This window comes from Lampetra planeri, chromosome 26 (genome assembly GCF_965212315.1).
Source record: "Lampetra planeri chromosome 26, kcLamPlan1.2.h2, whole genome shotgun sequence".
NCBI lineage: Eukaryota > Metazoa > Chordata > Hyperoartia > Petromyzontiformes > Petromyzontidae > Lampetra > Lampetra planeri.
The window spans coordinates 5577885-5592625 of NC_136132.1; the positions used below are offsets into that span (position 1 = coordinate 5577885).

General features: G+C 46.2%; 1 protein-coding gene across 3 annotated transcripts in view; it reads right to left on the reverse strand.

Moving 5' to 3' along the window:
* Nucleotides 1-14741, reverse strand: part of LOC144727623 (core-binding factor subunit beta-like) — a 74716-nt gene that overhangs the window by 26780 nt on the left and 33195 nt on the right. The window lies entirely within an intron of this gene.

Genomic DNA, 14741 nt, shown 5'->3' on the forward strand with positions numbered 1-14741 from the left:
ATTGTGCCACCAACTCTACTCGCAGTACCGCTTCGGAACGCAACAAAAAAACGAGAAACGTAGCCGTATAGAAGAGTACTTACACTAGCGGGCGGACGCCACTTAAGGAATTAAAGAATTCTTTACTGTAAATCCCCCCAAGGAGAATAAAAGAGAGAGGAAAAAATATATAAAGATGAAAAAAATCAAGAACAGCCAATCTCTTGTAATAACTAAGCCTCTTTCCGAGGAAAGACATTTCTGAACTCCCTTAAGTTGTGCCAAGTCGAAATCAAAGTTTGCCAGCAGACTGCCCTTTATGGGCCCAGGTTGGCAGAAGAACCGTAGAGAGGCGGGCTTGGGTGAGGAAGGGCGGTGGGTGGCGGAGGATGGCTGTGGGGGGAGGGGGGTCAGTGTTTGTGTGGGACTGAAGGCAGAAGCAGACAGAGAGGCGGTAGCCGCCACCGAACGAGGAGGCTGACGTCAAAGCAACCGTTTAGCCGCAAGGCTGCTCCCCCCCCCCCCACGTGACCGTCAGGATATCGGGGTCCAAAACGGATTCCAGGAGCTAAAACAACGCTGCCAGTGAACGAGCTGCTGCCGGCGTGTTCACCAACAGAAATTAAGCCTGCGCTTTTTCGCCATGGCCACTGCTTTTAGAGGGCCCAATCTGTCCGCTCGTGCTGCAGCAGCAACAACTGCAAGAGAGAAGGCAAGGAAGGGCGAGAGTTTGGTCGTGAGGGCGGGCAGACGAGCGGGCGGGCGGACGAGAGGGAGGGTGAGCGCCGCCGCCCAGCAGACGGAAATTAAAACTCAGGCGACACAGCTCCTTGGCAGCGGCCACGCGTCAGTTTTTAAGCGTCCTTTCATCATGGAGTGTGCCAGGCCACCATTGCCCGCAGCCTTCGTCGTACACTCTTCCCCGCCGATGCTTTCATTGGAAACAGATTGCAAGGGCGCCGCGGTGGCGAGATGTTAACGACCTCGCCTGATGTACGGGAGTTGGTGGGTTCGATCACGAACCTGACGCCTGAATATTTGGAGTTTGCACATTCTCCCTGTGGTCGTGTGGATTTTTCTTTGGGGAAAAAACGAAATCCCTCCACATTTAGAAACGTGCGTTTGGAGTATTTGGCTGCTGCTATAAATTTCAACGTGATAAGCCACTTCGTTGAGCTATCATTTGTAGCCAGGTCGTTTCTATAAAAAAGCTATAGAACTCAGTGGGGCCCCTTACCTGGTAAAATAAAAACATTTTAGTTAGAGTTTAGTTTCAGATATCTGGGAAGGGCTGAGCTCTGTTATTGAACATCGGCAGCCGCAACTTTTATACTTAAATGCTCCCGTCGTGGGGGGAGTGTGCTCACTTGTTTGATTATACAAAGCACTCAACGCATATTTGTGCTGTATTGAGTTTACGCAAAGCTTATGTACGCATGCAAATTAGTTAATGTCCCGATTTGATTCGATGACGATTGCGTGTATAATAATTTGATACTATTTATTTACCGGGAAGAGTTTTACGCAGGGCTGAAGGCTCGTTCTCAAGAGGGCCGCCTACGCCGGAAAGTTTCACGTATGAGTGTTTGGTATGTAGGAGAAAACCCAACAAATATTAGGGGATAACACTCAAAGCTTCAAGTAGACGGAGTCAGAAATCCATTGCTGTACTGCAAACTCCTGTCCCATCTGAAAGCCAAAGTCTGCAGCATCTGGTATTCCCAGGGAGTCTTCCTCCAAAGTTACTTACTTAAAAAATCCGACAAGATCAGGAAGGATCGGGGCGATTCAGTCATAGGTAAGTACATGCACATGCGTGTACGACTACAAGTACTGAGCATGAACATATAACGCATCCCTTTGTTCGTGTGTGTACTTGATGCATTGTTTGGATGCGAATTAATATATCTTAAATGATTGCACAGCAAGTCAATGTATACACGTTGATGATCACTGTGTCGTTCTGGAAGACGTGTGTCATTTTGAGAAACTGTTCCACGTCACAGAGACTCCTCTGAGTGACATGGACCAGGATTTTTAACCATTGGCTCAGGACCACCAACGGAGATACCCAACCATTCAAGGCTCATTGAAGCGGACAGACGTCTTTCGACACCAATATACTGGAGCGGATTAGCCTCAGTTGCTGCCCCCTCAATCTATCCCTGCAAGCCCAGCAAGCCGGACGCGGTAACTAACATTTGTGTGTAATTAACGCCCGTCATCCATTTCATGAGCGAGTGCAGGCATGGGGTTTTTTCCCTATTTACATATTAGGTTGTTGGTGTTGGCATTTGCCAAGCCAATTGGCGCCACGGTTACTCCAAATTCACGGTTCCCAGAAGCAGACTTTCCAGCAGTGAGCGTCGGTGACTGTGTAGTACTGATGAGTCCTAACAAAGACAAAACCGGTCCACACTTGTCCAACACTGCGTCACTGCTGCCTGTCAATCGGTCACATTCGCTTAACCATATGTTGTCGGCGACCGACGACAAGAGGACCACAATGCACTTCTTCAGGAAAGGCCGATGCTTTTTTGCACAATGCACAAAGGCCAAGTGCCTTTACACGTGAGTGCGTGTTGCTTGAAACTGCGGGCGCAGGCGTGGAGAGGGAGAGGTCTGCTGTTACTTGGAGGCGTCGGCCCGACTTGGCTCGCTCGCACATTAACCCCTTCTAGCTGCAATCCTTTAAATGCACGGATATAAAACACAATTATGCCAAGATATGTTTCAGCCTGCATACAACCCCCTCTTCTGGATACCGGAATTCGAATTGGTGGCTCATGTGGAGACCTTATCCGGCTCATGCGTGCATTACGCCCGCATCTGCGTGGCAGCAACGTGCTTGCAGAAGGCAGTTTGGTAAGAAGGTTGCTACCCTTAAGCCACATGTGTGGTGTGCGAGTGTTATCACCTTGCACCCATGGGCTTTGGCTCAAAAGTCCCACTTCCTCCCACATCCAAAATTACTCGAAAGGCAATCGGGCAAACAATGAACGTGACCCTCCAGAAAAAAGTCTTGGGACTCGGTGAGTCTTGCTTGGGAAAGGGAAGGAAATATAAAATAAAATCTTAAATTTTTTGCAGGGTCGTTTATTTATCAAGAAAAGCTTTATTGAGTCTCAAGATTGTCTGAGCCATTCCTATTTGATGAGTCCTTGCATTGCATATGGGAGTAAATTGGAGAACTTGGGAGAAAACGCATTCATATAATAGGATAATATTGATAAGTTTGCACAGATGGGTTAAAAACCCCACTGGATGTTCTGCTGTCTCCTGGCCACATCACAGCCCAACGGGTTTGGGAGACATATTCTATGGGTCTTTCGGTAAAGCCACATAGATAGAAAAATAAAAAATATCACGACGTTTCGATCGTAACACAAGCAATCGTCTTCACAAATCTGTTTGATCAACCAAACCTTGCTTTCAGTGCTGGATCACACGGCCATGCGCCACCATACCCAACTCTCCATCGTATATTATCATAACACGCAAAATAAGTGCGTAAACACACATACAAATAGACAAAGGCAGCCGTATAGACTAGCGGAACAGTGTCATTAGCGAGCACCTATTTAGGGCAACATTGTACGAGGGAGAGGTTTTGCCAGCAATGCATCCGGCCCAGTACCTCGAGCGGTGGTTATAAACCACAACAGTTACTCGTTTAAGGCCGAGTTGGCCGTGGGGAGACACATAATATGTTCTGATGCTACACTGTTGCCGATGTTAGCCATGCCTGGAAATTTAACCCGGGCGGCTGGGGTTCACAGTTCAGAGCGCAAACCTCTGTGCGACCACTCCACAAATACACAAAAAGGTTACAAACACACACACATGGGTACGTGTGTGCGAGTGCGAGCGCACACACGCACGCACTCCATTAAATTTCACACGGACGCTTGAGCGGTCTGGCCGGGCCTTGCGTCCGGCCCGGCAGCTCAATCCGCGATCGCACGGGGGAGGGGTGGGGGTTATCAAACACAGCCACATGGATTCTCTCCATCCATCGTGCACGAAGCCACGGGACCTCCGGGGGCACGGTCCGCCCGCCCGCCACCGCCGCCGTAGCCACCGGCGTCGTTACTCGGCAGCGGGCCGCGAGCTCCGGCACAATCTGCGATTTCCGCTCGACTCGCAAGGCGTCTCGCTCACCGCAAAATATCTCCCCCTGCGAAAAAGCGGCTTTCTCGAAGGCGGGGGAAACGCTGGCCAGCCCACCGTGGATGGCAAAAAACGGCGGGGGACCCAGGGGTAAAGGCTCGCTCACACTGAACAACGAGCAAGGTTCATGCCATTACGAGGTCCATGTTAGAGCACCGAGCTGCATTAATACTAATAATCTCTCCGTCTCTTATCGTTCCTGAGTGTTGGTGACCTCGACGATGAAGCTACGCCACTCTCTGTAATGTTGGGCTTTGCTGTAATACTGCTAATACCATCCTCCCTGCTATGTTTACAACACTGTCTTGCCCATCTTGATTCACTCTTTATCCCCTGTTCCTTTTTCTGTCCACTTTACCAAGGCCTTCGCCATCACACCCCACCTTAGTGTTTTACTCACGATAGTAATGATTGTTAAATGCAAGTTCCCGTGTGCTTTTATTGATGCAATTCACCTACTGATATACTGTCGCAGTCAATTGGATAGATAGCCTGCCACGAGTGAATGTGCAACCACCAGACAAGGTTGAAGATTAGGCAAGGCAATTTAAGGTGATAAAATGGCTGCGTGCATTTCAATCTCAAAATGCAGATTGCAGTGGTTTGCTGCTTTGAATGGGAGAACAGCAATACAACGTGCAATGGGTAACTCGGGCTGCCCAAGGAATGACACACAAATACACACGTATACATTAAAACTGGTAAACAAGAGATGCATGCAGTCTAGCCTATTGATTGTATGACGTGATCGAAAGTTGCATTTGAGTCACCATTCTGAGATGCACAAAGTCTTATTTGTTCGTCCTTGTGGACGTATAAACTCATGGCCATTGACCTAAGTCTCTGGGTCTCCGTGTGAATCTGTAGGGGTTTCTGTGCGAGTCAATGCGTCTCGATGCGAGTCTACACATCCCCGTGTGAGTGTCTGGGTCTCTGTGTGAGTCTCTGGGTCTCTGTGTGAGTCTCTGGGTCTCTGTGTGAGTCTCTGGGTCTCTGTGTGAGTCTCTGGGTCTCTGTGTGAGTCTCTGGGTCTCTGTGCGAGTCTCTGCGAGTTCATGGGTATTAGTCTGAGGGAGTGAATTCCAGGTGGCCGGAGTTGCACCAGAGAAGCGACGTTCGCCATGCCTTGTGTGAGACAAGGAGGAGTGCACTTGAGGCGATTGCGAGACGGATCGTACGGTGAGATGACGGAAGCTAAAGAGGCTGGTTCACCCTGTGTGTGTGTGCGCATGTGCCTGTGTGTGTGTAGTGGTTAGTGCGCTGCGCTATGAACCTGGCGACCCGGGTTCGATTCCCGCTCACGGCTAACACCAGTGACGATTATTTGAACCGGTCCTGGGCCTCCCCTAGGTCGACTCAGCCTTAAATGAGTACCTGGTGCGGTGTGTAAACATCGCCACTGGGGAGACAAAGGCGGTCGGGCGTGGTGCTGGCCTCCCACCCCCTCGTTCGTGTACCGTCGCGGCCTTCATAGGTGCTCGCTAACAGCACTTGCCCCTACAGTCTGTTAAGGCTATACGGGGGATCTTTGTCTTTGTGTGTGCATGTGCCTGTGTGTGTGCTTTGAGGGGAGCGGTCGTGTAGCGGTTAGCGCTCTACGCGACGAACCCGGTTGCCCAAGTTTGATTCCCGCTCACGGCCAAGACCAGTGACGATTATCTGAACTGATCGTGGGCCTCCCCTCGGTCGACTCAGCCTCAAATGAGTATCTGGTGCAGTGTGTAATCATCGCCACTGGGGAGACAAAGCCGCCCGGGCGTGGTGTTGGCCACCCAATCCCTCGTGTGCCGTTCTGGGCCTTCATAGGTACTCACTAACTGCACTTGCCCCAACATTCTTACAGGCTACACGGGGTCTTTCTTTTTTATGACACTATTGCACACACGGGCACAGTATTTCTTAATTTTTCAGTACAACCAACCTAACATCAATGCACTTATTCTCATATGATTGCCACTACTGGACACCTGTGAAAAATAGCTTCATAGCTAATCGGATTCCTCCAGCGTAAATGAATATTCGGACTCTGAAAAGGTAATCTCTCCACTGCTCAGAAATTTTTGGATGGTGCGTTAAATAATTTGTTTGACTTACACGTACAGTATATCTGTTAAATAAACACAGGGTCGTGGTGGTGTGAATTAGGAAAACCTTGTACAGTCGTTGCTTTAAAAGAAACAAGTCACTCCGTTCTGTGACCTTTCCCGGAGACGACATCGGTTTAAGTTCTCACACTGCTGCAGTACTAAATATAATACACACACTTGCATACATAATATACACACCATTGCTCCAGCCTATATGTCACATATTAAATTGTACGTTATACGCATTGCTGCCGAATTAAATTAAACCCACGCAAGTGAAATCAAGTAATACGTTGAAATAAAATAAAAACTAGCGAATAAAACCAAACGTCGCATTTGTGATCTTGTTATTGCAGAGGTTAAACCCACACTTGATTTGCTTCTTTGCAGCAGATAACCGTGTGGTTAGTGTGCGGTTGTTGAACAAAACAGTTTTAATTATCAACCACTGACTGGCACAAGTCGCTCACAACAATCCAGCGTATTGGCGATATCAATCCACACAGCCACCAACTACAGGCATCTCTCAGTTATCTGGTGAAAGTGGAGGGGGTGGGATGAAGGGGTGGTCCAGATAACGCAACTCGAATCATGCAAAACACATGTAAATTAGGCCGAAACGTATATATCGTTATTTTTATTTTCACACAGAATGGGAGTACAGACGACACCAGGGGTGTCCCGTCTCGTTTTTAAAACTCCGTAAAGTCATCGTTTCAGCTATGGCCGTTTGTGGTCACTGGCCCTTAACAAGACAGGAGCTGCTAATAATTATACCGGCGTGCATAGAGATTTTATACATTTTTTCCCAAGCACATATTTCAATCTGGATAATCCAACCGCAGAAAACGGAGTTGACCCCATGTGTGGAGTGAAAGTTGACCATATGTGTGGAGTAAGAGTTGAACATATGTGTGGAGCGAGAGCTGACCACATGTGTGCGACGTGGAGTGACGTGCCAGGCTGGTATAGAAGTGGCTTATGCAAGTACTGCCCTGTAAAACAATGTCACCATCCCGAGTGAATGCTGCGACTGTGTGTGACTTGCACAGCATCTCCCACGCGAAAATGAAAAGTGTACTTTGGACTCAATTGTGATAACAGATAAAGCCAATTATTTAATTTCCAACGTGATAACATTATTTTCTTTCAATGGAAGCCGGTGGCGCAGTGGTTGGTGCACTGCACAATCAACACGGCCACCTGAGTTTGATTCCCAGTCAAGGATGTCACGTGCGAATAATATCTGTACGGGTCCTGTGCCGGGCCCCATTAAACAAACCCGCACCGACCAGCAGGATGGCGAATTATTTATTTATTGACTAATTATCACGGTTTAATACCACCGTAGATAAACTAAAGTGTTTATTTCACTGGGCCTACCTTTGCCTACCACAAAGTCCACCAATAACCCTACCACCATTGATAAAATTACAGCGTCAGATTTTCTTATCACTTGTACGGTTAAACTTTCATTTAAGGCACAGATTGCATTCACTCTAAACAGAAGCATTTGAGGGCCACTGAACATACAATGGGCTGTTTCTTTTGCAAGGGATACCTGGGGTACGAGAGGACATTCGCAATATTTACTAAAGGGAGGGATCTGGACACGCACTTTTGATTGACTGCCTCCGTTGGCTTTCCACGAGGACTCATATTCTTAGGTTTTTTCGGTAAAGTCACGTAGGTAAAAAAAAATAATAAAAGTAAAATAAAAAATAAAACAAAAATCACGACGTTTCGGAGGCAACACAAGCTTCCGTCTTCAGGTGGAACCGTCACAGCACGCTTGCTGTTTCAAGTAAATGAGAAATTCCAAGATATACTACCCCGTATATATACTGGTTGAGGGGGGGATGGGCCAGGACAGGCCCCCTTTTTATTATTATGGTAAGGTTGGTGCGGCTTGAAACTACGGCTAGTCTACATAACAAAGGACTGAGCCTTTGTTATGTAGCTGATGCTAATGGGAGATATTGTTACCGTTTCATTGTTGACGTTTACATCATAGACACGAATGTGTATGAAGGCATTAACAGTCACAGCGTGCCAGACTCGGGCACCTTTAGGGTTTGTAGGTTTCAAACGTTTACACCCAAAACTCAGAAATCCAGCACTGAGGGGGCGGGGGGGTATAGCAGCAGGAACGCACCTCGTGTCGCCTTGCAACTATTAGCTGTGATTCATTTTCCAATTAATTGTGCGGACAATTAACAGTGGCGACCAAAGGTACACTCTTATAATAAACGAGCCTTTTGCCCGTCCAAGGACGGGTGTATTGCAGTAAATCTGAAACTTGCAAGCGAAAAGCAGACCGCGACTTGATATTCATTGCATCAATTCGTGTGCAATTTGTAAGGCCGCGGTGACACAGACTTATTTCATTTAAAGGTTACAATCCCTTGTTCATCACGACGTCCTTTTTACTTCGATGCCTCAACAGCGTTACGGAGATCGCGTGACGTGAGGGTTCTGCCTTTGTAGTGAGGGTTGTAAGTTGACAATGAGGGTGGAGTGACGTCACCCGCTAATTATTATTAATGAGAGGTGGTGTCCATTTGGAGGATGTCACCTGTTCATGATTATTAATGAGGGGGGGTGTTCTATGTAGTAAACGTCACCTGATCATGATTATTAATGAGGGGGGGGGTTCTCCATGTGGAGTGACGTCACCCGATGATTATTAATTAGGGGGGCTGGTCGACATGAAGTGACGTCACGCGCATTACACACTGACATTCTTGGGTAAATAAAGTAGTAAATTAAATCGTGTTTACCCAACATTCATACAAGATGAAGAGCGGTTGCGGTCAGGAACGGCACCTCGGATAAGCAGCAACCAACGCACCGAGATTTACACGTAGACTAAGATGCCATTTTTTTTACAGAGGTGAAATTAGGTGACACGTGCTGCTAGCGAGCGCCTATTAAGGCGAGCACATGCAAGCAGCGGAACTGTGGAGACAAACGCAGCGGTGTGCTCAGCCACGTACATCTTCACATTGCTGATGCTCTGCTCACTGTAACAGGCTCTCGTTTTAGGCTGAGCTGGCCGAAAAGAGACGCAGAACAGGTGAACAATGGGTGTGCATCGAAAGGAATTAAACCGGGCCTATTGAGATTAGCGGTTCAGCGAGCTAGCCGCTCGACGTTGCTCCGCGTGTGAAAGGTGGACGCGATTCTGAAATTATAAATAGCGGATTATGTTAATGTGCAATAATTATTCTTGCAATTTTAGGGTCATCCTCCGTAGAAATGCACAAGATGCAAAATTGACATTTCCCGGATCTTTTATAATCTAATAAACGACGGTAATTGTTAAATAAATAACTGCAGTACGGACAATATAAACAACATTGAGGTTAGCTATGGATGTAGGAAACATAAAAGTGGAATGCATTATTTTTGCCAGGAAACGTCGAATAACTCATGATAATTATCGTAATTTTTGGACACTTGATTGCAGTTAGTTTGGAGGGTAGTGTAATTACAAGCCACGGCTTGACGTGTTTCGTATCAACGGAAAATTATAACGTTCAGGAGGTCATGACCCCAGATGCAAGAAATCATTTTGAGTCGATCCAGGAAAGACACTGGTTAATTGCTGCTCTAAAATAACATGGGACAATAAAACCGTTACAAAAATCTTCATTCACGGTGTAATATTGCATTATATTGAATCGCCAGTTTGATTTTAAACATTTACAGAAATGTATTTATGCCAATGAAGAACAAAAATATTTCAGCAATATCACTGGATTCACATTGTATTATAGAGTTTCCTAATGTATATTATTATACTCGTTATATTAATAGTTACCATTTTGAATTGCATAATATGTAAACATCAGTTTAGGAATACATTGTGTGCAAGAAAACATTAACACTCATTGAGCTGATCCTCTACCCAAATTTTGGTGATCATCATTTCCACTGTTGCTATTTCGTGATTAATGTGTTTTTTTTTCTGCTGTTGCAGATGTGGCAGCTTTGTTTAAGCCTCATCGTGCACACAAGACTCGCACGCACGGCAGAATTTTTCGTCAGAGTTAGCATGACGCAGAATTCCAGGAGGCTTGGTACAAGGAATACAACATGCGAGTTTCACTTTGCGGAAATCATTTGGCCCCATAAAACATACAAACTTACTTTACAACTGCCATTAATGAGATCAATGGGAAGAGCCCATAAGCCTTAATTATGCCTTGGTCTTGTACCTCTGGTGGCCTATACAAGTTTCCACATACAGCGATTACGCTGATGATCGTGAGTTAGAGTGCACACACACGTGCTCACACACCGACTGACATTGATTAGCTGCACAATGGGAAACACGGACAATAACGTTGCAGAGCCTCGTGCTCCGATCGACCCAGATTAAAAATGTGACATCATTTATGTACATCACACGAGTGATATGAAATTATACTGAAAAATGTTTTCTTCTTACAGAGGTATCCCTGGCTCAAATATGTGAACAGAGCTCTTGAATTATTGCACGTCGACTGTTGGTTTGAGAAAATAAACTCAAGACGGATAAGTTTTGTAAATAGCCAGTGCTCTTATTGCAAGGTAATTTTGGCCTGAGCTATGGCTATTTTCTCAGCATGGTTTGGGTTAGGGTCTTATTTCATGCAGTTTATTAAATTTAGTTTTTCTTGCAGGTCTAGAACGGAAACCTCGTCCAACGCATCTCATTTCTGACATGAAATGATGGCGCAACAGTTGCAGAGACATGTTACACTTATTCATTTATCTCCAGAGTCTCCAGACTTGTCAACAAAAGATTATTCTTGAATGTTTAGGCCAATCACGTGTCCCACCACCCACCCATCGCAAACCTCCTCTTTGTAATGACGTCAACAACGCTTTATTGTCATTTGCATTCGTTCAGAACATCAAAGTTGTGTAACGTATACTGCCGTTCGGTTACCAAACATCGAACGCAACTCTCTTGAAAGGACCGAAGTTTATTTTTCTGGATGCTCTGTTAAAAGTCCAGCTCTCTGTTCATTCTAGATTTGAAGTTTTTGTGACTGCAAGGATCCATACTCTTTGGTTCTTTCGGTAAAGTCACGTAGGTACAAAATAAAATAAAATAATCACAGCTAGAAATGTTTTACTAAAGTGAATTTTTTTTACGAAAGTGAAAATGTTCTAGCTGTGATTTTCACACCTGATGATGATTGCTTGTGTTGCAATCGAAACGTCGTGATTATTTTATTTTTAACCTACGTGACTTTACCGAAAGAACCAAACAGTATGATGGACCCAGCTCTCTGATCTGTACAGTAATGCAGCCATTAGTGCCGTCTCAAACGCCCATCTAATAACAGTCCCTCTTTAATTTTCCTAAGTGGTTTTCGTATTTCATTTTTTAAAAAAACCCTTCTCTACGAGCACAATACACCTCTTGAACTTCTACTCGAAACCCTGGATGACGCACATCACCACGATCTACCCAGTCAGTGTCCCCTCTCCACCGCTTCTACTCCTACAGTTTGCGCTATATATCCACATTAACATTATCTCAGGATTTAAAGCTTTCGTGACTGCAGGGATTCATATTAATGGTTCTTTCGGTAAAGTCACGTAGAAGGGAAATAATAAAATAATAAGAATAGAACATAATAAAATTCTCACGACGTTTCGGCAACAACGCAAGCAGCCGTTGTGGCCGAAACGTCGTGAGAATTGTATTATGTTTTATACGTGACTTTACCGAAAGAACCAAGAATATTATCTCAGGCATACAGGAGAAGCCCTCTTCTTGGTTTTTTCGGTAAAGTCACGTAGAAGGGAAGTAATAAAATAATAAAAATAAAACATAATAAAATGAAACAATTCTCACGACGTTTCGGCCACAACGCAAGCAGCCGTCCTCAGGTGAAGAATGAGACAATCCAAGCTAGGAGCTTACATATAAGCTGGGTTGGGGGTGGGAGAAGAGCGCCTTAACAAAAAGAATGTGCATATCAAGAGGAATTTAGCATATACATGGGAAATGCGCAGGGGGCGGGGGGGCTTCAAAGTCATACCATGCCCACGCACTATGCAGGATCAAGAGCACCAAGGGGGGGTGCAGGGATTAGCATTAACAAAGGAAAGGAATGCCAATGATATGTAGCTGCAGTTACTAAACAACACCGTAGAAAACTAAAGTATAAACTACATACAAAAAACTAAAATATAAACTGCATAGCACCATCAGTATACTTACTATACTCTACAATAAGCTGAGTTACTAACAGCAAGTAATACATTACAATTCTACGTCGTAAAAGTTATATAATATGCTTCCATCTAAACTTTATTCTCTTACATCAACCGAGCATATACCGTACTATATACTGCCATAGAAAAACCCAACATTAAATTATATACTGTATTGCAATAAACCACATTTCAACATAACACTATGTATTATTCTACCTACCCTAATGTGTATCAAAATGGTTTATTACGTCTTTCCAATGATTGCTAAGCCAGAATCCATCTTCTCGAGAAGCCCTCTTAACGACCAGCCCTGTTAGCGACTCATCGCTAAAGGACGGGCCTCCATAGAGCCAACACAAGCGGTCGTCATCACCTCCGCCTGATGACAACCACTTGTGTTGCGATATAAACGTCGTGAGTTTTTGGTTTTTATACTCTTTGGTTATTTCGGTAAAGTCACGTAGGTAGAAAAAATAAAAAGATCACGACGTTCCGACCGCCACACAAGCAATCCACCTCAAGACGATTGCTTGTGTGGCGATTTAAACGTCGTGATCTATTATTTTTTTTCTATCTACGTGACTTTACCGAAAGAACCAAAGGAGGATGGATTTTTGGTTTTTATATTTTTTATACCTACGTGACTTTACCGAAAGAACCAGAGTACTGATTTTTGGTTTTTATATTTTAAAATTATTTATCTACGTGACTTTACCGAAAGAACCAAAGGCCTGTAAAGTTGGTCGACCACCGCTAACGAATGCTTTTTCGATATTCTCAAATTGCTTCGGCAGACTTCCCCACTCGCTCTCCCATCCACCACGATTGGCGATGCTGAGTTGAAAGCTCGCAGGCAGCACCGTTTCTACTATACGAGGGAGCGCCGTTTCTTTTGCCATCACATCGCTCCGTATTGCCATTGGGAGTGGAGAGAGAGGGGGGGCAGCGCACGGTAGCGACAAGGCAATTTGCTGTAAGTGTCAGGGCGATAGAGGCCCCCCCCCACCTCTCTCCTCAGCATCTTACAAAGACGATGAGCCCCCCCCCACCCCCAGCCACTCACGCATCCACACCAAACTCCTGCCTCTCTGATCCCCCCCCGTCCGTCCGCCGTAGTCGCACACACTAAAGGCCACCACCATCATCATCATCAAACGCCACAGCGGCCGCTTTGATCTCCCTCTCTCCACTGAGTCATACGGCGCAAACACGCGCCCTACCTCGGCACCCCCCCCCCCCCCCGACGTCCCGTCTCCTGCACGTGGCTTAACGAGCGAAGAGCCACTCGGCCCACGGTCACACACACACGCGGTCTAGACGGTAATTACAAGCCGAGCGGGCATGAGTAAGCCTCCGGGTACAGCGACCCGGTGTCTCCCCCACCCAACCACCACTACCACCACCACCACCCGAGCCCTCTCCATCTCTCTCCTTCTAACAACAGCGATGATTAAATTTTATTCCCGTTAATCTGATTAGCGCCAATTTGCGAGCCGTTTGCGAACACACGCACGCGCGCACCCAAAAAAAACCCCAGGCGCGCACTGTGACATTAAAGGAGTGCCCTTATTAAAAGGTGCTTTGCAGGCAACCGCGTGCGTTTTCAAAGCGTCCAAATCCATTATTGATTATTCAACGACGACGCTGCCCGATCCAACCGTGAAGTTGTCTTTGTAGAGTTCGCGATGGTACACGCTTCTTGGGGGCGAGCGTCGCGTTTTTTTTAAAGGTGGTGGGGGTGGGGTGGGGCAAATTGAAGGCGCCTCTCTCTCTCTTCGTCTATATGATTCAGTGGCTGGGAACGCCAGACGATTCAAATTGCAGCAGCAGCAGCAGCGTGCAGCAACGGGGCGTTCCCCAAATCATTTCTTTGGCGCGTACATCGGCCGGACTCTCCCCCCCCACCCCGGCCGATCTCTCCTTTGTCGGCGACGGTGCGGATTTGAGACCCCCGTTTCGAAACGTCGAGCAAAGAGGAGGAGGAGGCGCGCGAGCCTCCGAAAGTTACAAAAAGATCTCACGCCACCCGTGTCTCGATTTGCCGCGGCCTCTTCTTCGCCCGTGCCATCCGTTTCTCATCTCGCACGACAATAACAGGCAAACGGAAGAAGAGTAACCCCCCCACCCAATGAAATACAAGTTTCCCGTGCAGCTGTAAACTAATAAACAATGGAATGTCACCCACCCACCAAACCCATCCCTCTTCCATTTGTATTTACACAATTTAAAAGGCCCCGTCACAAAGAGCTATATAAATCCAGACTGTCGCAATTTGCCGTGAGCTTA